Below are 22,454 nucleotides of genomic sequence, written 5' to 3' on the forward strand. Positions count from 1 at the left end.
ACTAAAACAACATGCATTAATTCACGCGACGAGATAACTCTTTCGCTTGCTTGGCAAACTTTATTACAAGAGGATGCATGAAGATTTATTTGGGTCCGATAACACATGAAATCATGTGACCCAAAGATAAAAAAGAATACAAAGATTAAAAAGAATATGATACAGTACGACAAGGAGCACGACAGATATAGCGCATGCGCGATCGTCATCGCGCTTTCGAACTATCTTCATTTGAATTTGTTCTTAAAAGATCGGAACGCAGTTTTTTAAAAATAATAGAATCCAGCAGTTAACCTGAAGAAGGACACGGAAGGCGTCCAGAAAACGTTCGTTGAATTGAATTTATTTATTTCACACCGGTCAATAGGCACAAGTGATTTCGATTTATATTTTAATACTGTTTTATTTAATTCACAATAAATATACACAAAAAAGTTAGGTTAAGTGGCAAGTAATGTAGCGATAGAATGTTTACAAACAACTTAATCATGTAATTCTTTTTCCATGGAAATTTAATTATAGGTTTGAGTGTGCCATGAGATAAAAAAGATTGGAAAACACTGGTCTAGATAAATGCAGAACACTTCACATAGAAATAGAAATCTCAAAGAAAGATAATTTTGTACTCTGAAATGGAGATACCACTAAGTCCATGGATGAAGACAGTCTACAAATACTTCAGATTCTAATAGGCCAGACTTGCAGAATACACACAAATAAAAAAAAGATCAACAAAGAATACAATAGCAGATTACACTCAATACTAACAATACAGCTGAATGAAAAACACATTTAAAGCTATCAACACATATGTCAACTCAGTACTGACATTTATTTGGAATTATGCATTGCACACACACACACACACACACACACACACACAAAAATAGAACACCAAAGGAAAACATGATCATCATTAATAAAATATAACAAACATCACCCTAAGTTGTCCATAAAAAAGTCCTCACAGATATTTTAAACCTGTACTACAAACAAATACATACACAGAATTTTTCTATGCAAAAAATCATAATTACACAAAACAAAAATCCAGCAACAAGTTGCTTAAACTTTCCTGGCACAATCTGTTATGATATTTTATTAAAAAGAACTTTTTATATATTTTATTATTATAAAATAGCCTTTTGCTATTTTATAGGGTAAAGATGGTTTTATAAGAAAAATAGTAAATGCTAATAATAAGTAAAATTATCATTAAGTCTGACCCTACTGGATATATGACACATGACCTCACTTTATCTCCCCACCCCCTCAATCTTTAATCACCAAAACTTAATTGCATCGAACCCCCTAATAAACAAACCTCCCTGCAGAATTTCAGAAAATTTTGACAAAAAGCACAAGTTATTAAGCTTCAAAGAGGGTGAATAAAAACATGCCACACATATACACACTAACATCCACACATACAGAGAAACCCCAAAATTTTTTTACATTTCTTGACATTTCAAGGTTGAGTCCAAAAATATAAAAATCTGGGAGGGCTATTTTTGACCAATTGCCATACTTTCCCTCTGTTATATATAACAGAGCCAGGAAAGTAAAAATAGTACACCATTAAACTTACACAACACTGACCTGGATTTACACAGTACAAGAGACATAGACACTATCAGACAGCCTTCAGTTAGGAAGGAGCTTGATGGTAGGCACCTTAACAATCTGAGTCAGGATTATGTTGACAGAACTGCATGAAACTGCTGGCTTGACTCATGAATGTCTCTTGGAGAGACAAAGACTTGTGAGCACATACAAGACCAGGTCATAAATACAAGAAACTACAGAAAGCACATCTTAAAAGACAACAGTCAGATGACACTTGTAGAAAATGCCACATCATGCATGAGACTCTACAACACAGCATACTGGTTTGCAGACTTTTAAACCAAACTAAATACTTATATCAACATAATTAAATAGCAAATATTAAAAGCTTGCACACAAATACAAACTACTGAACCCAGGAACCATATTACAAATACACACCTCAGATGGTTGTAGAAAACAACACACAATATTCTAATAAGTGAGTCATAATCACAGATAAAACAACACAGTGGGACCTCACTTAACGAGCAATAATTCGTTCCAGAATCTTACTCCTAATGCAAAACACTCATCAAACGAAACAATTTTTCCCGTATACATTAATGTAAAATATGATAGTGTGTTCCATGCCGAAAAAATACTCAAATATTTTATGTATAATGTTTATTCAAAGAAAATTATATGATATACACTGTTAAGGAGCATGAATCATCATCATCTTTTCTTCTAGCATGGAATAAACCAACCTGCAATGTAAATTCGATTTTCAGAAAAAAAAAAAAAAAAACACAGATAATGTCTGATAAACATGCCAAACAATAAGCCAAATTCTTGGGCTATGTAAAGGCTATAATTAAATATTAGAAATGAAATAAATTTGACTAAAGGTAGCTATGCTTCCATCTCATATTAAATTTAATAATAATATATAATTTTTAATTTAGACATTTCTAAAATTTAATTTGGAATTGGTCATTAAATTTAATACAAGATAGCAGCATAACTGCCTATCTCTAGTCAAATTAATTAATTTCTAATATTTAACTATAACCTTTACATAGCCCAAGAATTTGGCATATCATTTGGCATGTTTATTATATAACAGGCTATGGTTGTTGATGTTTATATGTAATATGTGTGAATACAAGTTTGGAAAAATGTGTGATCATAAGCAACACTAAGGTGCTAGCGGAATGAGTGCTAAACGCAGACTGATAGAGCATGTGCACAATCTGGGACTTCCACTCTCCTAATCACTCGTTATGTGAAATTTTGCTCGTTAAGCGAGTCATTTTTTTTTTTTTTACAATTTGTTTTGCTTGTTATGCGAGGTGCTCGTTAAACAAGGTTCCACTATACCCAACAAACTTTCATAATCACCTTATTGATTGACAAAATAATACATCACATTCATTGACAAACAAAATGGCACACTGTAGACAAGGCTATACAAAACACCCACAACAAACAAAACACATTAACTGAAAAAATTAGTAAATATTCAGAACTCACCCTTGAAATAAAGCATTGGCAGAGAATAGATAAAGTATTTATTGTACCAGTAATCCTTTCTTGCTAAGGCATCATACCATGTACTGTACAGTACATCATACAAAAGTCTAGAAACATTAAGGTTTCATAACAGCACATACATGACACTACAGAAGGCTGCCATACTAAACACATGCCACATAGTCAGAAAATTCTTAAACACAGATACATACACAAACAGCATGCAAACAAACATTTTTTTCCTATAGTTATACTTTGACATGGGCAGCCTAGTATAGTACAAGGCATTGATTTATATGCTGTGTAGAAAATTAGCATGATGATAATAACAATATGTTAAATTAAACTAAGAATATAGTTAATAAAAAATAATTTTAATATTTATTCTGCTTTTCACTAGCAATTTGTTCTTGATATGAATTGAGCTTTTATTCATTTATTTACTCGTATAAATAATTTACTAGCTAGTGGAAAGGAAAAAAACTAAATAAAAATTAATACATTAAAATTATTTTCTGTTTAATTTTTTAAATTTATTTTACAATTTATTATTGTTATTATAAATGAAACTAAAATGAAGGAACATGATAAGAAAATTTTGACTTTCAGCAGCTACTCATTCAAGAAAACACAGATGTGCCTCTTCCTCTTTATACGGTAAAAACTTGAAGGTCAGGCCAATCCAACAGAAATGCTGAAATACTGTTTTGTTCATAGAAATATCTTTAACTTAAGAGTTATTTAATAATAATTTATATTTTATATGAGTACTATTTTTAAAAATGTCCCACAAACAACCTTTTCACTTTCCACCACAATATTTAATCATTGGACAAACGTTTTTAAACTGCTTTATGGATTGACTTCAGATCTGCCTATACATTAATGTAGTTTTTGTTCTATTTCTGGAACATTAGAATATTCAAAATACATTTACAGCAATTTTTATATTTTGGAATTTACATAAAAATTTTAAATTTCATTCTTTCTATATTTAATAACAAATCAATTTACATCTAAAATAATTACTTATTACATATAAACAGAAATGTGGGAAATAATGTTATGAGCAGTGTCCAGTTTGATTTTTTTTTATGTGAAGACATAGTGCTACTTTTATAAATTGGATTTCTATAATTTACAGTTTAAATAATGAAGAAAATATCTTGTAATGATAATGATCTAATTTTTAGTTTCAATTTTATTAGCAAAAGATGGAAAGTAATGCCGTTGCTTGTAAACAAAATGAAATATTGTACAACCAAGCTAGGGTAATTGTTTCAAATGTATAAACTTTTTAGTCATCAAAATTCATTTTATAGTGATGAGAACAGCAATAAGTTTATAACTTATTAAAATAATAATTATCAAGTCACATCTTAATCGTCAAAGTTTACTGAAATGATATCAGACATAAAAAACTGAACACAAACTGGAACTATAAACTAAACAAATTCACACCTAAATGCTAATTCCAGTAGTAAATGAACAAGTAACTTTAATGAGCTCGAGCGTTTTCAGCCATCTTCCAGAGGCCCTCGTCAGGAAAAACGCACAGAACAGAAAAAAACAGTTCTCTTGAAAAGTTTTAGCTTTCGAACATAGCTGTGTTCTAATTTTTTAAACATTTAACCAATGTTCAATACAAAGATCGTTACGTATTACAACATATAAATAAATTATTTTTTTAAATAAATCTATAAATAAATTCATTAATAATATAATAAATGGTGTTGTAAAAGTTAGCCTAATGTTTTAACATATAAACGACGTTTGATAAGGAAAATTGTTTCCTTTACAATGCCTAAAGCTAAATGCCTAATTACACATCAAAAATTATCTTTATGCTTTGTGGTATTGTAAATAATACTTCCATGATTGTGGAACTGGAATATAGTTGTTGTTAATGCAACCTCCCTTCATGCCAACTATATAAATTTCAAGAGCCTCCAATGAACATAAGATGTGTTGGTCAAAAGCCCCGTGTAAAAGAGTAGCTTCATCCCAACAAAGAGAAATCCCATGTTCAGTAGCATACCAAGCTAGTGCAGTATTATACTTCCCCTTGGACACATCATATTTGTGGTCTCGTATTCTAGCCTCTAGTGATCTGTACGTGGATCCGATGTTTGTTACACGTCTATTGAAACGTTCGTCTTGCAGTGGAATGCAATACACTCCTGGCGCTTTCTTGTCATCGAACTTGTCTTTTGCATTAGATAAGAGCCAAAAAATGTTCCGTTTTCTCTTATAAGTTAAGTGCAATTTTAAATCCTTAGCAATTCTATTATAAATTTGTTGGAGAGACGGTTTGTAAGATAGAACATCCTGATTGTGCTCTGCATCATTAACCCTTGTGTTGGTGGTAGTTATCATAGATAGCTGGTTGGCAGCGAGCCTGTTTATTAAGGACTTGGTGGTACCCATGTGCAGATGTTATACACTTAACGTGTTTCAGTTCGTTGTAGATATTGGAAGTTTCCGAGCAATGAGAGTAAGCCCTTGAGACTAGGGCCCGGAATGACGCTACCTTAAAAGGCCAAGGGTCTGCTGAGTTAGCAGGTATGAAGAAAGGAATGTATGTGGGTTTGTGGCAAATAGATGTGGTTATATTTTTATTTACCGTACGAATCTTGACATCCAAGTAATTAACTTCTCTGTGACTTTCCTGATCTAACTCTAGTGTTAGGCCGTAGGCATTGATGTTAAAAACTTTTAAGACTTCCCCTATATCCGGTTTGGTTTTCCATATAATCAAAATATCATTTACATACCATGTATAGCTAAGGATATTGTATTGTAAGTTTATTAAGACTCTTTCTTCTAATTTTCGTAAGACAAATTCACACGGATCCCTGAGATAGGGCTACCCATTTGTACTCCCCTTTTTTTAATGTATGTTTGGCCATCAAAGTAGAAAAAGGAAGAGTAGCATATTAGATGCGTAAGTTCTAATATTTGGGAATGGAATCTCTGGACATCAGGTGTGGTAGTGAGAAAGAAATCTTTTAGTGCACAGAAACATGTTTCCAAACGAATGGAAGGGAACATTGATACAAAATTGAATACAGTAAGATATTCGTTCCCATTTAAATTTATATTATGAAGTTTGGCGAGTAGTGCATTGGAATCAGAGATAGTAAAGTTGTATGAGTCAAGATGGCATTGTAACAAGTGATGGATACGTTTCTCTACCAAGAATGTGAGAGATCTGGCTTTGATAAAGCCAGATCTCTCACATTATCTCTTACAGGTCTTAATTTTTGCCCGAATTTATGTGTTTTGGCAAAAGCAAATAGGTGGGGGTGTCAGGGAAGCTAACTATTGAATGTTGAAGGCCTATGATTACCGCAAGGCAAATGTGTATGCCACTGTCCCTGACACACTGCAAGTGCCACTCTTTTACACAAGGCTTTTGTCCGACACAACTTATGTTTGTTGGAGGCTCTTGAAATTTATATAGCTGGCATGAAGGGAAGTTGCATTAACTCCAACTATATTCCGGTTCCACAATTGTGGAAGTATTATTTACAATGCCACAAAGCATAATGATAATTTTTGATGTGTAATTAGGCATTTAGCTTTAGGCATTGTAAAGGAAACAATTTTCCTTATCAAACGTCGTTTATATGTTAAAACATTAGGCTAACTTTTACAACACCATTTATTATATTATTAATGAATTTATTTATAGATTTATTTAAAAAAATAATTTATTTATATGTTGTAATACATAACGATCTTTGTATTGAACATCGGTTAAATGTTTAAAAAATTAGAACACAGCTAATGTTCAAAAGCTAAAACTTTTCAAGAGAACTGTTTTTTTTTTGTTCTGTGCATTTTACCTGTTGAGAGCCTCTGAAAGATGGCCGAAAACATTTGAGCATTAAAGTTTCTTGTTCATTTACTGCTGAAATTAGCATTTAGGTGTGAATTTATTTGTTTAGTATGAAATGATACCATTATACAGATAAGGATAGTTACTAAAAATTTATCAGCTTTCAAGAGACAAATTCAAATAGGAATGCTTAATAATATAAATTGAAGTATAGGTCGAATTACAAAAAATAAATGGGAGAGAAGTGAAGGCAAGGTATGCATATATGCACCATTGGTGGTTTTGGGAAAAATTGTAACAGTGGATAAATATGTCTAATGCATAAAGAAATTTTCATGTTTTCTAAAAGCATTCTTAGTGACTTTAGTCAAAGAAAAAGGTGTTTGATTAGTGCAATTTATTATTTATGCAGATTCTAAATTGCAATTATATTGCAATTTAGAATCTGCATATAACCCGCCCTAATACATAAACTCAAATCCCTTTCAAATTGATTTTTAAACATATACACGTAATTTTGTGCTTATAACCCATGGACTATAAGCACAAAATTACGGTAAGTTGATTTAATAATAGAAAGAAAAAAAAAAACAAAGATTTTCAAATTACACAATTCCTAAAACAAATAAGGAATAAACTCTGTTCTACAATCAATATAATTCATTAAATCTTCTATCATAACCTAATTATTTGGATATTATAGTTACACCTGAGTTTTCAAGAAAATTATGTTATCCAAAATAGATAAATTGACAAGGAATCCAATTCCAAGTTGGGAATTAGTTTTGATACCTGATTTTATCCAGAAATTTCTTGATCCTAGAGAATCTGGTAGGTCCACTTCATGTTGATCAAATACTTATGAGTATATCTGGATTATACATCAATGGGTACTTGATTTATCCAGGAAATGAAGTTGGCCAGACTGTGATCCTGATCAGATCAGATCACTCAATTCAAGTGGTTGTTTATCAGTAGCCTGCTTTATACTCACCCTGCTCTAAAAGTAGGCCTTCAAAGCCTAATTAATGATAGAAGATTTAAAATAAGAAGTTCAATTACATAATGGTACATTGGCTTATCAAGATTAATAGTTTCAATTTGTGACACATGGACAAATTATAATTTAAATATCACTTCACAAATAAAATCTTAAATAAAATATGAATTTTCTGGGTCAGCATTTTAAAAATACAGTTTATACTTCATTACAGTCACAAATGAAACAACAATGATTCTATTTTCATAATTATGCAAAAAATGGCATTAATTGTTCAATGATGGCATATGGTTTTGCAGGCCCAATTTTTGGTGCATATTTTTTAATGCATTTAAGAGTAGGTCCTGTCTGTGTCTCTCTCTATATTACATAATTCCTTACAGTTAACAATTATGAAATAATATTTTCTCTAAAATTTACAAAAAGTTTTTAAGGTAAAATATGCAATCTATGTTCATTGTTATGATAAGTTTTTCTTAGAACATTTTACTGAAAATACAAAAAATTTTCTATTCTATAAATTTGTTTATATTTCATGTCAGTCACATATATTTTATTCTTTTTTAGTAAAGCATGAATTATAAGTTTATAAACAAAACATATTAAGTTAGAAATGCTGCTTCTATATGATAACAGTGATAACAAAATATCAAGTGTACTGTACATAGTTTAAAAATACAGGTAGGCCTCCTACAATGCAGTATCTTTACAATGTGTTTTTGCTCCAACGCGATTGGAAAAATGCAGAAATTTTCTTACAACACGGTACTTTTACAACACGGTTTAAGGTATTTAGAAATGAATTATCTTTCACATAACAGAAAAATCGCAACGGATCACATAAGTGCAGTGGAACTTGATGGAACAAGCTCGGATCTTGAAATAAGGCCAGTCAAACATTCTCGAACAACTATAACAAGTGACGACGAGGACTGAATTTGTGAGCATAACATTGTTTCTTTTTGATTTTGACTTGAAATCATAATATTTTTAGTTTTTATATGATGTTGAATTTTATTTAAGCTTTTTATGTACATAAATTTAAAAAATGATGAAAATGTTACACCATAAAAGGCAGTTTTTCTCTTTTTAGAACTGAATCTCAGTTTTTGTATTAAGTTGGTGTCTCCTATAATGCGATTTCTCACAACGTGGTATTTTCAAGAAACGTATCTACCGCGTCGTAGGAGGCCTACCTGTATATAGTTTTCTTATATTTGTTAGACAGTTTAAACTTAAAAACTTTGTTTATAATTTTTAAATAAAATATTTACTGAAACAGTTTGTACATTAATAGTCAAACTAGAAGGCAGATATAAATTCTAATTAGATTTGTTCTAAAAGTTCCATTAGCTTTGTTTTAAACCAATAAAACTATAAAAACTAAAAAAATCTATCTTCCACAACAATTATACAACTATATAAATTTTTCAAAAACATCTAAAATGATTGAAAATGCTAGACTATCAAAAACTATAATGAATTCATACATCAATATTTAATGTAACTAATTCAATGGTAACTAATGTAATTTATCTATGAACGTAGCTACGAAAACTAACAATTGATATATTTTTCAAACAGATTACAATCATCAATTCCACAAGTTTATACTCAATAACAATAAGCAATATTTCAAGCATTTCACTTATAAAATTTAATGTTGCTACTCTAAAATTTTGATGATAAAAATTAGTGATTACCAACTTAATTGGTCATTTTTAGAGATTTCTATTATAAATTAACAGAATAAGGAATTAATAAAGTAATTATTCTATTCTTAATATCTATGTAAACAGATATAACTAATGTTAAAATGAAGTGTTTATATATTTATTATTATTATTATAAAAAGGTAAAAAGGCTTAATTTTGAGAGTAAAAATGAAATTTTAAAACTATTGTAAATCCCAGTAATTAGTAAACTTTTCATTAATTCTGACCCCATTTCAGATATGACACACGACTCCTATACAGAATTATTTTCACTAAAAGAAACATTTCAATGAGAATAACATAATTTTATGTTAAAAAATTCAAACAATTTAACAGCATATATTTCAAAACTAATCAAATATAGATAAGTTACTATCTAATTTTTCTATTACTTTAAGCAAATTTTGATACAATTTAATAACTATTCTAATTATTAATTGATGTAGTCATATATTAAATTGGTATAATCACACACACACTAATATACTTTGAAATTTAAACAAATGAATACATAGAAACATATCATATAACATGGTAGTAAGTTTCTATAAAATCTCATGTAGTGAAAAATCATGTTATACAGGACTAAGAACTAGTATGAAAAGTTGATTGTTACAAAAACAAATAAACTTATACTATTTATTTTTTATAACTAGCAAAAACTTAATTTTTATTAAAAACATTAATAACATCTTACAAACTATGATACATGCATGTCAGATAATGCACTATCATTTAATTTTCTTGTTTTTCATCACTGCTAAGAAAAATCAAATACAGTGTTCTCTCTATTGTAGAATATTTTTTACCTTTTGAACTTTCTTCTGCAGCATTTAGATTGTGTGTCTTCTCTCTTTAAAAAATCAATAACTTGGATTTGTAATTTTGCTTGACAGATCTTTGTAAATTTCATGGTATTGAGCTAAACTATTTTTGAAACTCCTTTTTGAATTTTGTGCTTCTTTCAATTGAGAGAGATACATTTAAAAAGTAAGATTCTAATTACTTAACCAAGTTTATACCTTCCATATGCTTTTTAATGTAAAATTTTAAATTCTAGAATTTTCTTCTGTAATATCATCCTCTGAATTAATTTGATTTGCCTCCAATGTCATTTCTATCAAATTTGCTTTGCCAGTCTCTTTTTATCAATAATTCTTGAATGACTTTAGTAGTCTTATCATGAAAACCTTCCCCTCCTACTAACTTAGCTAGTTTTTCTATCACATCAATTCCATTTTCTGCCAGTTTGATCATATTTTCTAAATGAACTGATGCTGCTGATATATTTTTACACTATGCATTTAATGCTGAGAGCTTTATTTCTTAAAATAGTAAAGGTATCTTTGATTTTGACACAGTCCACAAATGAAAAATGTTTCCACATCTCTATCACTTCAATAGATTTGAAATTAAATTTTTTCCAAAATCCATTATAGCGGAGTACTGAAACTTGACTCTCAATAACTCAACACTCCATAAAACTCGTTTTGTTGTTCCACAAAAACATTTACGCGTAATCTAATTTTACTTCTATAACTTAACATTAGGATGAAAAAAGCTATCATTCTTCACTGGCAACACTTCATAATAGCATTAATTCTACATGTTAGCAAAGAACATAAAGATGCCATAATTCAAATGTCACTAATTTGAAAGTAGCTACTAAATAGTCAATATTCTTTTAAATTAAAATTTAATTACAAATAGAAATAGTCACTATTGATTCATATATGTATTAACATATATTAAGTTAATACATATATCAATTGCATATATAATCAGGGATGGAGAGTAAGAGTTGCAGTTGGGAGTTGGGACTCAGGGTTCATTTTTAAAAATACTGACTTGAGAGTCAGAAGTTTAGTCATGTATTTTTTTGACTCCCCTTCTCTGCAAATAACACTTTTACGAAAATTCCGCTATTTAGACTAGCATCATCACTGTGCCGTAAAATTTCATTTTTTGTAACTTGTCATCATCTCAGTGCACATTAAGTTGAATCTGGAGGACTGTTGTGTAAACAATTTTATGATGTAATGAATTTTAAAAGATTCATAAAAAGAGTAGAAATGTTGTCCAATATGCTGCACAAGTGCTCAAAAATACTGTGTTATGCAAAGTTTGCCACGATTCTTTAACCCATGTTAAAGCAAAACTGTGTCGTATAAGTGCCATGATATACAAAAGTTACCTATACATATATGTTTTTAATTATGTAATTCATAAATGATATATTTTGTTCCGTTACATTTTATTTTTTTTAAAGAGTATTTGAATCATCAAATATTCCTTTAAATAATAAATAAGAAAAAATAATTACATTGACGTAATAATATTCACGTAATAATAATAATATTTCATTTACTTCAAATATGAAGTAAGTAAATCAAATCTGGTTTCTAAATTGAAAGAAACTTTACATTCAGATCCTTCAGGAAAGCAATTTTTTCTGATAAATCTAGAATGTTTATTTTCAACAACAAAAATTAATAGAGAAATTAAAATAATTTTTTCCTGCTGTCTAAATTTTTAAAAAATCAACTCAATTTTGAAGTGGGCTACAATAATATTTAAATCTAAATAAGACACAGACAGACACACACACACACACAGAAAACAAAACCTCTAAATAGCAATGTTTTCCCTTATTTCTTTCTATAATGTTAAGAATAAGTAAACTAAATGCAAAATATTTATATATATATATATGTATGTATTTTTTTAAAACTAAATATGGTATTTCAAAACTGATATTAACAATAACTTCACTTTATTGATCAAAAAGTCATGATAAACAAATTCATTATTAAGATAAGAATATTTAGTCTCACTGATCAACATTTAAATTTAAAATAGACTACAAAACTTAGCATTGAAAACGTTTCTTGAAAAGGGATTAAAATTTCAGGTACATGGAATAAAATTAAAAATAAACAACTTAAGACAGTATTTGGAATAAAATATAATATTTGAAAAAAAATAATAATAATTCAGATTTATATATTTTAAAATTAATAGTAATAATTTATTTTTGAACTTAATATAATGATTTTATATTATAAAATAGTAGCAACAGAAAAGAATTTAAGTCTTACATTATATTTACCTGCCGTTTCTACTACTGCATAATATTCAATAATTTAATAACTTAAATATTCATTTTAAAATATTTAAATCTAAACTGTTTTAAATGCTATATTATATTCTGTATTTTTGGAAGCTGTTCAATTTAATTTTATTTATTTGTATCTGAAAGCACACAAAATGTGACAAACTACCTCTTCATTAAAGTACATTGTCCATTTTTTTTTAATTGCAACATTCAATTTTGTGTCCTCTTTTCAATTTAAAAAAGAAATACAAATGTACAACATATAATATATAAAGGTTTCCTTTATTAGAATAGTAATAATAAATAATTTTGATATCTATTTCTTAGCTATAATATTTAAATAAAATCTGTAGATATATATAATCTTTACAAATTATTATGACATATATAACTTATTAATAATACTGTAACAGAATCAAAAACTCCAGACATTAATAGACAACACAAAAAATGCTTTAGTGGAGTCCAAATGTATAAATACCACACAATTTCAGGTATTAGTTTATTTTAAAGGAATTAATTCATTAAACAAAATTCTGGCAGAAGTTAATATAAATATTATGGAAATATCAAACTAATAGATTTCGAAAACATTTAGAATGCATTTGATGCTCTGCTTCTAGCAACAAATATAAATAGAAGTAACTTAAACAATTGCTGCCAAAAGTAAGAATTTTTTCTATACAATATATACCAACTGATATTCTTTGAAAACACTCTAATATCAACTTAGTCATTATCCTAGAAAACTTAATGTTTATTTAAGGAGAGATGAAAAACTGAAATTAGGCTTCTACTAGGCTTCTGCATTAAAAAGTTAAATACACTTCACTAACTGATTCTTTGGAAACAATAAAAAGATGCATAAACTCTTTTAATTCCTTTTCAACAACTACAATCATTTTAAAACTTTATTCTCTTATTAATTATTCCAGTAATTCATTCATTTTCCTTCAATATAATAATCTTCATTGTTTTTTTAATGCTTCATTTACATTTCAAACCTCTTGAAAGTATTAATTATAGTTATACAAAATATATTTCTTTAACAAATATAGCAATCACATATATTCCAAATTCTTTAACATTTCTTCTCTTTCCACTTATTCTAAAACATATTAAATGGCAATGTATTCCTTTTAAGAGCTATAGTGTTGTTTGTTGTTCTCCAAACCTTTTTAATAATTAAAATTTTAATCTCAATGTATTAATACAGAATAAATCTTTCCTCTTCCTACAATTCTATTTCTTCCAGATATTACTACTATTTTTTTTTCATATATGCTAGCTGCTCTCGAATTTTTCACAACTTGGGTTAAACAACTATCTATTACTATTACTTCATACTTTTGCTATTAAGATCAGAATGCTGATAATTTATAAGATCATAACATTCTATAAATCTGCTAGAATTCATACAGACTTACATGTATATTTCCTACAAATTGTTACAGCAAACAGATCCTTAAAATTAAAATGTCTATGAAATGTACATTATTATTTTTTTCGTATTTTGTGACTTATTCTCCTTAAGAAGAGTATTAATGTTTGGAAGTACTGGAAATTTGTTTATATGTTGTCTATTTGGACTCCAATAAGACATTGTTTGCAGTAGTATTATAAATTGTATTGTATATTATTCAGAAAAATCTATACTTAATCATAATTAATCAAATTTTTTATCTAACTAATAGCAAATTTACTGAAAAGGAAAATTTTATCAATATGAAAATCAATGATCAACTTCTTTGAAGAAATAATAAATTTTATATATAATAAAAATAATACCTTTAATACAAACTACTTCCATTAAGTTTCTTTAATGTTCAAATAAATAAGAATCCCTATAAATTTAATTGTACATTAGCAGTTCTTAAAACATTTTAAGTTATTAATTTGCAATTTTGATTTTAATTAGTTACCTGAAGTAATTGTTAATTTGGCGATGGTTTTATCTGTTTCAAATACAAAGATCTAAGTAAACCAATAGAAATTAAATAATTATGAATAAAAATAAAAAAAGTTTAGACATGAATTTAATGCACTATTCTGAAATTTCTTCTTAATAAATTTTGATTGTAAATGAAGAGAAAATACATTCCATAAAATTTAAAAATTAATATTACAATAAATCTACAAACTGCTACGTTTTTGTATTTATTTTAAAAAATATAAAAATACATTTATAAAGAAATAGTAATGCTCATTGTCTAAATTAAATTCAATTCATATAATTTAAAAAAGTAAACATGCATTTTAAAGTACTATTTACTGTAGATCTATTAAATAAATATATATATCTATTAGCAATAGCAAATAAAATCTGAAAATTTGATTTTTTACACAAAATATAATTCATTATATAATCTTTGTTGATTCACACAAATTTTTTTTCATATTTATTGTAAAAATTATGCTTGAATGCAAAAAATTGTAACTGCTGAATTATTGATATCTCAATATTTTTTTAAACAATTAAAAGTTTTCTTCTGTACGTCACCGAATATTAAAATGATGCAAATGTGTAATGAAGTGTATTCATGAAAATATCCCCAATGAAATAAGTGTTAATGGTGATGTTATAAACATTTCTTTGCCTGATACAAAAAGCGAATAACAAAAAAAACTTACCTCATTTTATCATTAACTTGAAATTCATCTTATGCAGTAATTAATTTGCTGAACAGTTAACCCTTACACCCTTTCCCCACCAACTGGAATTTGTTTTATAGAATAAAAAAACTTGCTTAATGTTGAACTGAAACTCGTGTAATAGTTATGTATCAATTATTATTGGTCAACTATCTTATTCAAGTGTAAAATCTATCAATAATGATTAATAATAATATAAGATAGAAAACTTTTTAAAAGTCTTCATGATTAATATTAAATTTATGTTGAAAGTTTTAAATTTATTTACATAGTATAAATAATTCAATACAGTGTTAAGGTGTTTAAAAAATATACTTTGGTATATTTCATAATAAAATGAAATTTAATTAAAAAGAAATCCAGATTTTTCAGCAAATAAATATTAATCATTTTAACTGTAGTTTTTATTACAAAAAAATACAATATTTTATGCTAAAAATTGTTATTCTAAAAGAAGATTTTTAAGGAAACTTGCATCTTATTCGATAGATCATAAAAGAAATACGATAAATGATACTTTAATTTTACAACAAACTCAAATATTGTTACAAAATAAGTATTGGCTTCAATCTGATATTTCTTTTCAGTTGATGATCAGATCTTCAAATTTAAGGAACTATATATTAATACTTACTAAAGTTAAGAGTATAGTCAATCAATCCCCTTTAAACTGTCCCTCCATGTAACACCACCTTGGATTTTCTGCCAAAAGTCTTGGAAAACGATTTGTTCCATCATAAATCAATAGTATAAACAAACCACCCATCCCATTTCCACCACTTGCCAACCATGATTTTAAATAAAATTGTCATTTTAAATACAAATTTTTTTTGATAAACCACCATAATTTTTTATTGTCACAAAAATTACGGTAAAATATTGTGGGAATGGAAGTTCCCACAATATTTTACCGTAATTTGTGAGAAACAAGAAGTGTTACGAGTAACAGTTTTTTTCTTACCCAATTGACAGTTAGGAGTGACTGTTTTGCACATGGCCCAAATAATGGTTAAAGCGAGATGGACACACATTCTGTCAGTTGAGTCTGAAACTGTTTAGATCTTCTCTTGCTCTGAATTCTTGCTGTAGAGTACATATTGTAATGTACACTGTGATTGTTTTTATGCAATGGAGAAGAAAACTGTCCTCACAATCAGCAAAAAGTAAGAAATCTGTGCATACAGTGAAACCCATTCATCTTGTTCTCAAAAATATACTGCCAGTCACTTTTCTATTGTCTGGAAGAAAAATGTAAACAGACAAAAGGTAGGAGATGCAAAAAAGCAACTGGATGAATGCAAAAAATAGAGCCACTAGAAAAATGAAAAGTGGAAAATATGACAAATTTGAGAAAGCATTAGTGATATGAATTATGCAAGTAAATTCAAAGAATAGCACTGTCACAGATGATGTGATAAGAAAGCATGCAGAAATATTTGAGCAGCAGATGAATATAAGCAATTTTAGTTACAGCAATGAGTGGCTGAATCAGTTTCAACAGCTTCATGGCTTATCACAGCAAAAGAAACATGGCGGAACTGCTCGAGTTGATTTTGAAAATTATAAAGGAGGGAAGAACAAGTTTGTCGACAATAATAGAGCAGTATGATATGAAAGATATGTATAACATGGATGAAACCACTTTTATTTTACCGATTATAACTTGACAAAACAATTGCCCATGCACCTGTGAAGGATGCAAGAAGAATAAAGATAGAATCATAATTGCCTTTTGTCGTAATTCAGACAGTACTGATAAGAGAACTGCGACTGTTTTTGGAAGATTCACAAAGCCTCATTGTTTTAAAAATTTCAATCCTTCTATTTATTGCCATTACAAGCACAACAAAATGGGATAAATAGCCTTACTTTTCCAAAAATTTGTTGAATATTTTAATAGGGATATGAAAAGATAAAACTGTAACATCCTAATATTAATTGATTGTTCAAGATTGACTGTCTTATGACAGAGTGCACTATGTGGAAACACAATTATTTCCAGCAAATTGCATGGGAATTCTGTAATCACTTGATGCTGGTATAATAAAAAGTTTTAACTACAGACTACAGACAGACTAACTACAGACACCACCAAGTAAGGAAAATTATCAAATGCATCAATGACGAAATTCCTATTGAGATATCCCTGAAATCTGCACTGCAGCTAATTAAAAAATCACGGGATAAAGTGATATCCAAGACAATAAAAATTGCTGGCTGCACACTAGCCTATTCAGAGAGAAGACACAAACTGACGAGGATAATAATAAGTGTTCAAATGTTAGGTAGCCTATCTTTCAAACATCACTTCCACAATCCAACTTGTGCTGAAGAATTGATTGAAATCAACCGTAATGAAGATAATTTTGCAGAATTAACCTCAAAGAAATATTTAATTTTGTGAAAAAAGAAGATAGTCGACTGCAGGAAGAAAATGAAGACGACCACAACAACAAAGATGTAGAAGATCCTCTAGTAACTGCAAAAAGTAGTCAGGCTTGTTTGCAGAAAATTTGACATTTTCTGGAGGTAAGTGCATCCAATAGGGATTTTCTGATGCATGTTGACTCATTGGATACATTTATCTCTATGACTTGGAAAAATGATGTAGTTCAAACTATTTTGGACACTTTTTTATAAGCAAAAAACAATTAATGTGATATAAATGAAGGAAAAGTGCTAATTATTCTTATTATCTTGACATTTCTATTTGCATGAAGTTTTCGATAAACTGCCATCCTTACCATTCCACCATGGTCAAAAAATCAATAGTGGTAATTTACAGGGGTTTGACTGTATATATTATAGAAACATATACTCTTAAATTCTCCTAAAAGATCTCTCTGGAAATTCTTTTATTATAATTATAATAATTAAATAATTTAAAATTTTATACATTACAAATACCAAATTAATATTATATCTTAATGACACAAGTCAAAATATGATTATTTGTTTTTTTACATTTTGATTGCAAGCATTTTAAATGCATGCAAGTGTATGTACTGTACATAAAGTATCATTAAAATTTAAAACTATATGAAAAAAGTCAAATATTATTTTCCATATACAGTACTCCTAAATGATTTGTATTAAATATTGTAAAACTTTATTAAAATTTCATAAAACATTTAAAAATTACCTTATATATGTAAAATATTTTTACCGTATTTACTCGCATATAGGACGAGGTGTGACTTTAAAGATCAAACTAAAGAAAATTAGATTTATTAACACAATTCTAATTTTATTTTGTTTAATCACAAGTAAAACATCAAATAAATGTAAATGAACACATTGTCCCGCAAAAATTACTGGTATTTTAAACTTTAAGGAAAAATCTTGTAAAATCGGCAACACAATTTGTTCATGTAAAGCTGGACAATCGGAAACCTTTTTTTTTTTTTTTTGCCAATTCTTAACAGTCGAATCCATTCTCTGTTGATTACACTTACGAGTTTCTCTGAATTCTGATTTCCAAATAATCATCTGTTTTCACGTGGGAATGGATTAAAACTTATATTGGGCTCCCATTCGATTTTGGAATTTCAATCTAGAATTCAATTCAAAAGCTTTGCTTTGTCTCCTGCTATTCATCTTTACTCCTGACAATATACAAGAACGATTCAAACGACCCAGATAAAATACTAATGTTTTTAAATACAAGAGAGTAAGCATCTGGTAAAAAATGCAAATACACAGTTCACAAAAATTAGTTGCAAAAATGCAAAGAATCTTTCACTCACATGTATAAAACAACCTAAGAATTTGAATCTGTGTTAAATGAATAAAAACCTTGTCTTATATGCGAGTAAATATGCTATATTAAAATATAACAAGCCATCTTTTATTTCAATGAAACTTATATAATAATACGTTTCAAATCTATTTTCTACATTTCCACAATTTGGCAATTTTAAACTGACATATAATGTGCCATATTCATGGGCTAGTGCCACGATGCCCAACCTTTAGGCTATCTCGAGCAAATTAAGAATTTAAAAATTTTAGCCGAGCCAAACGTAGACAACAATCTTATTTTTGTAAAAATCAGCAACAATAGGTAAAAGAAAACACAATAATATTACATTACTAGTGTTTATTACTACTAGTAATCTACTACAAAAAATATACAATACAGGACAAAGAAAACTTATTAATAAGTTTTTTTTGTCCTGTAATCAATGTCAATATAATCAATGTAATCAATATTCAATGTGAAGACTGACTTTACATGTTTTTGGCCGGTTTATTGTATTCTGGTACAGCACATAAGGTGTTACAGCAGCAGTCATACAATCAGATGCTCATTTGTTATTCTGAATTTAAACTTTAATTTTAAAAATTTCATTGTCCAAATTTCACAAAGGTAAGTTGATCCAAAGCAGAAGTTTATTCAAAAAGAGTTCTATGTTTCCCCTGAAATTTATTCATTTTTGTTGTTATATCAGTAAGAAATGATAAATCTGACTAGTCATAATCATTAAGTTCTTCATAAGTTTCGTTTCTGGATTCTAAATATACAAAGTTTTTATCTATGGAAGAAGCTATACAAATCGTTGGACTTTTTCTTTACTGAGCCATCTAACTTCAGAATGTAACAAAGTTCCATCTATACTCATCAAATTCATCAGTATTTTGAATAATCTGCTCTGAAGTGGTCTGGCTCTAATAGAATTTACAATTTTTAGAACAACTTTCGTGACATGTTCATAATGAAAAAAAATTTGGAAACTCAGCATCATTTCTTACATAATGTGATGAAGCCAACACTAGAACTAATGATGGCAGATGCTACATCAGTTGTTATGGTCACAAGATTTTGAAGGGGCAGCTTAATTTCTTTAATGTAGTTTTTAATAACCTTGGTACATGTCCTTTTCACGTGTATTTCCTTGTAGTGGCAAAACTGAGAGTATATATTCTTTTACTGAGCGATCGTCAAAGACCATCCTTATAAAAATATTTAATTTAAGCAATATTACAGATGTTTGTTGATTCATCACATTGTAAATGTAAAAAAATGCAGTTTTCTAATTTTTTTTTGAATGAAGCAATGTCTGATATTTTCAGACATTGCTTCATTCTACGAGTGACTGAATTTGATAATTGAATATCTTCAATACCTGATATAATTTCCTTCTTATTTTTAAATTCTTGAAACAATGTTTCTGATGCAGCAAGCATTGCATCTCATCTTTTGCAAACTATGGTAGTTTTCCTACAAGGTCTTTATTTGTGAACAAACTTTCACAAATACAATACATTAGACAAAACTTGATATTATACCTCTGCAAGGTCACTTTTCCTATTGAGAGGAACTTCTGGCTGCACTTTTTATAATCTTACATAAAGATCTGAAAACTTTAAGAAATTTTGTGTGTCTTGACCACTTCACTTTTTAGCAGCATCATTTCCACTTTAGTCGTATAGCCATGTTTTATCGACTTTAAATGCTAAATGGTGTCCTATATTATGCCCTAGGGGCAGTGTAAAATTTAATAATATTCAACAATTTATTTTCAACTTAATAACAATTCATTCCAAAGACAATATTCAGAAACACTGATATTTATATATTTTTATGCATATAACTTTTATGCTCTTATATGCATAAAAATACAAGAGTTTATGAGCAGTGAGCGATAAGTGTAAGTGAATGCTTTTATAAGAGCATTGACCAGACAAAATTGAAACTATATTCCACAAACTAAAAATCTTTTATCATATAAGAAGTAATTTTTTTTTGGCTTTTTATTTTAAATAATGGTTATCATAGAGATGTCACTATTTCACTATGTTTACATTTAATTTAGATGGACACAGCGGCTCAGTGCTCTTATAAGCCAAAACATGCTAGCACAAACACGTGTGTGTTCTTATAAGTGAAACAAGACAAGTGTTTCAAAACTGAGTAAACAAGTAATTTTCATATATAAGATGCTCTTATTTGCAAAAAAATATGGTATTTCTAGAATTACTTTTCATATCATTTGTACTTATTTCTTGTTTCTATAAACTATCAAACTTTTTACAGTTTATCTAGACCAGTTACTGTAGAAGTATATTCTATAATTTTTTTCAGTGTAAAATAAAGTACGTGAAAATTCTTCTACAAAACTAATATCAAAATTTGAAATCTTTTTAGTAAAATAAGCAATTAAATATCAAATATAGATCTTTAAAAGTTTAGAAATTTGTATAACTTTAATAAAAATTATTAGTTAGTTAGTATCAATATTGTCTATCATAACGTTTAAAAAAAAATTACAACTTTATCTTTCTATAATTTTCCTGTATCTCTAGGATGGACAAACAGCCAGTTTTTTTCTAAACAATATCATTTTAGATCTACTTCTGTTAGTTTTCATTAATAAAATTTATCTGTAGTTCTGAGCAAATTATAGCATAATATTATTTTTTTTAAAAACCAAATTAGATTACAATAATAACTTTTTTCACTAGTGGTTATTCATAAATCAGTATATTAAATTTTAAAATAAAACAACAAATTTAGCTCCAGTTTTTATCTACTTTTAGTAATGAATTTAAATCAAATTACATATAAAATTAAGTAAAAAAAGAATATATTATAAAAGACAGTATATTAAAACAATAATTTCATTTAAACAGCTAAAAAAAAAAATAATTATTATATTCATTTACTGAAAAACCTGGAATCATATTTATCACATTAATTTTATATATAGTATCATTTCAAATGATGATGAATTGAAATATCAATGAATCTGTGAATGAAATACTTTACATTATTATAATTTTATAATCATTATGAATGCTCATAATGTAAATGTAAAATCAATCTTATAAACTTTAAATCATCTGTATGTTTAATGTTTTGAGTATTTGTCTAAACTTTAGTCTACATAATAAATGATTGCATTGTATTTATGACTAATTATTTTAACACTTAAAAAAAATGTTTGTTTTGAAATAATTTTTATATTATATATAAATACCATATAACTATTTACAAAAATAGAATTGTATACTCTAATGCACACTCAAAAATGCATTGAATAATGATAT

At 27.9% G+C, this 22,454-nt stretch overlaps 1 protein-coding gene across 16 annotated transcripts in view; it reads right to left on the minus strand.

The window, feature by feature from the left end:
• Positions 1 to 22,454, minus strand: part of LOC136987651 (luc7-like protein 3) — a 103,048-nt gene that overhangs the window by 4,851 nt on the left and 75,743 nt on the right. For 3 of the 16 annotated variants that reach the window (XR_010882645.1, XR_010882640.1, XR_010882639.1), the window contains 3 exons: positions 14,675 to 14,707; positions 14,541 to 14,596; positions 7,715 to 7,943 (listed from right to left, as the gene is read on the minus strand). The exons of 8 other annotated variants lie outside the window; for them this stretch is intronic. The gene's annotated coding sequence lies outside the window, so the exon portion shown is untranslated. Of the gene's footprint in view, positions 1 to 7,714; positions 7,944 to 14,540; positions 14,597 to 14,674; positions 14,708 to 15,383; positions 15,467 to 22,454 lie in introns of all 16 variants that reach the window. 5 more of the 16 variants (XR_010882644.1, XR_010882638.1, XR_010882641.1 and 2 more) reach the window with 4 other exon arrangements.

Source organism: Centruroides vittatus, unplaced genomic scaffold (genome assembly GCF_030686945.1).
Source record: "Centruroides vittatus isolate TY-2023 unplaced genomic scaffold, ASM3068694v2 scaffold_2569, whole genome shotgun sequence".
NCBI classification, from domain to species: Eukaryota; Metazoa; Arthropoda; class Arachnida; order Scorpiones; family Buthidae; genus Centruroides; species Centruroides vittatus.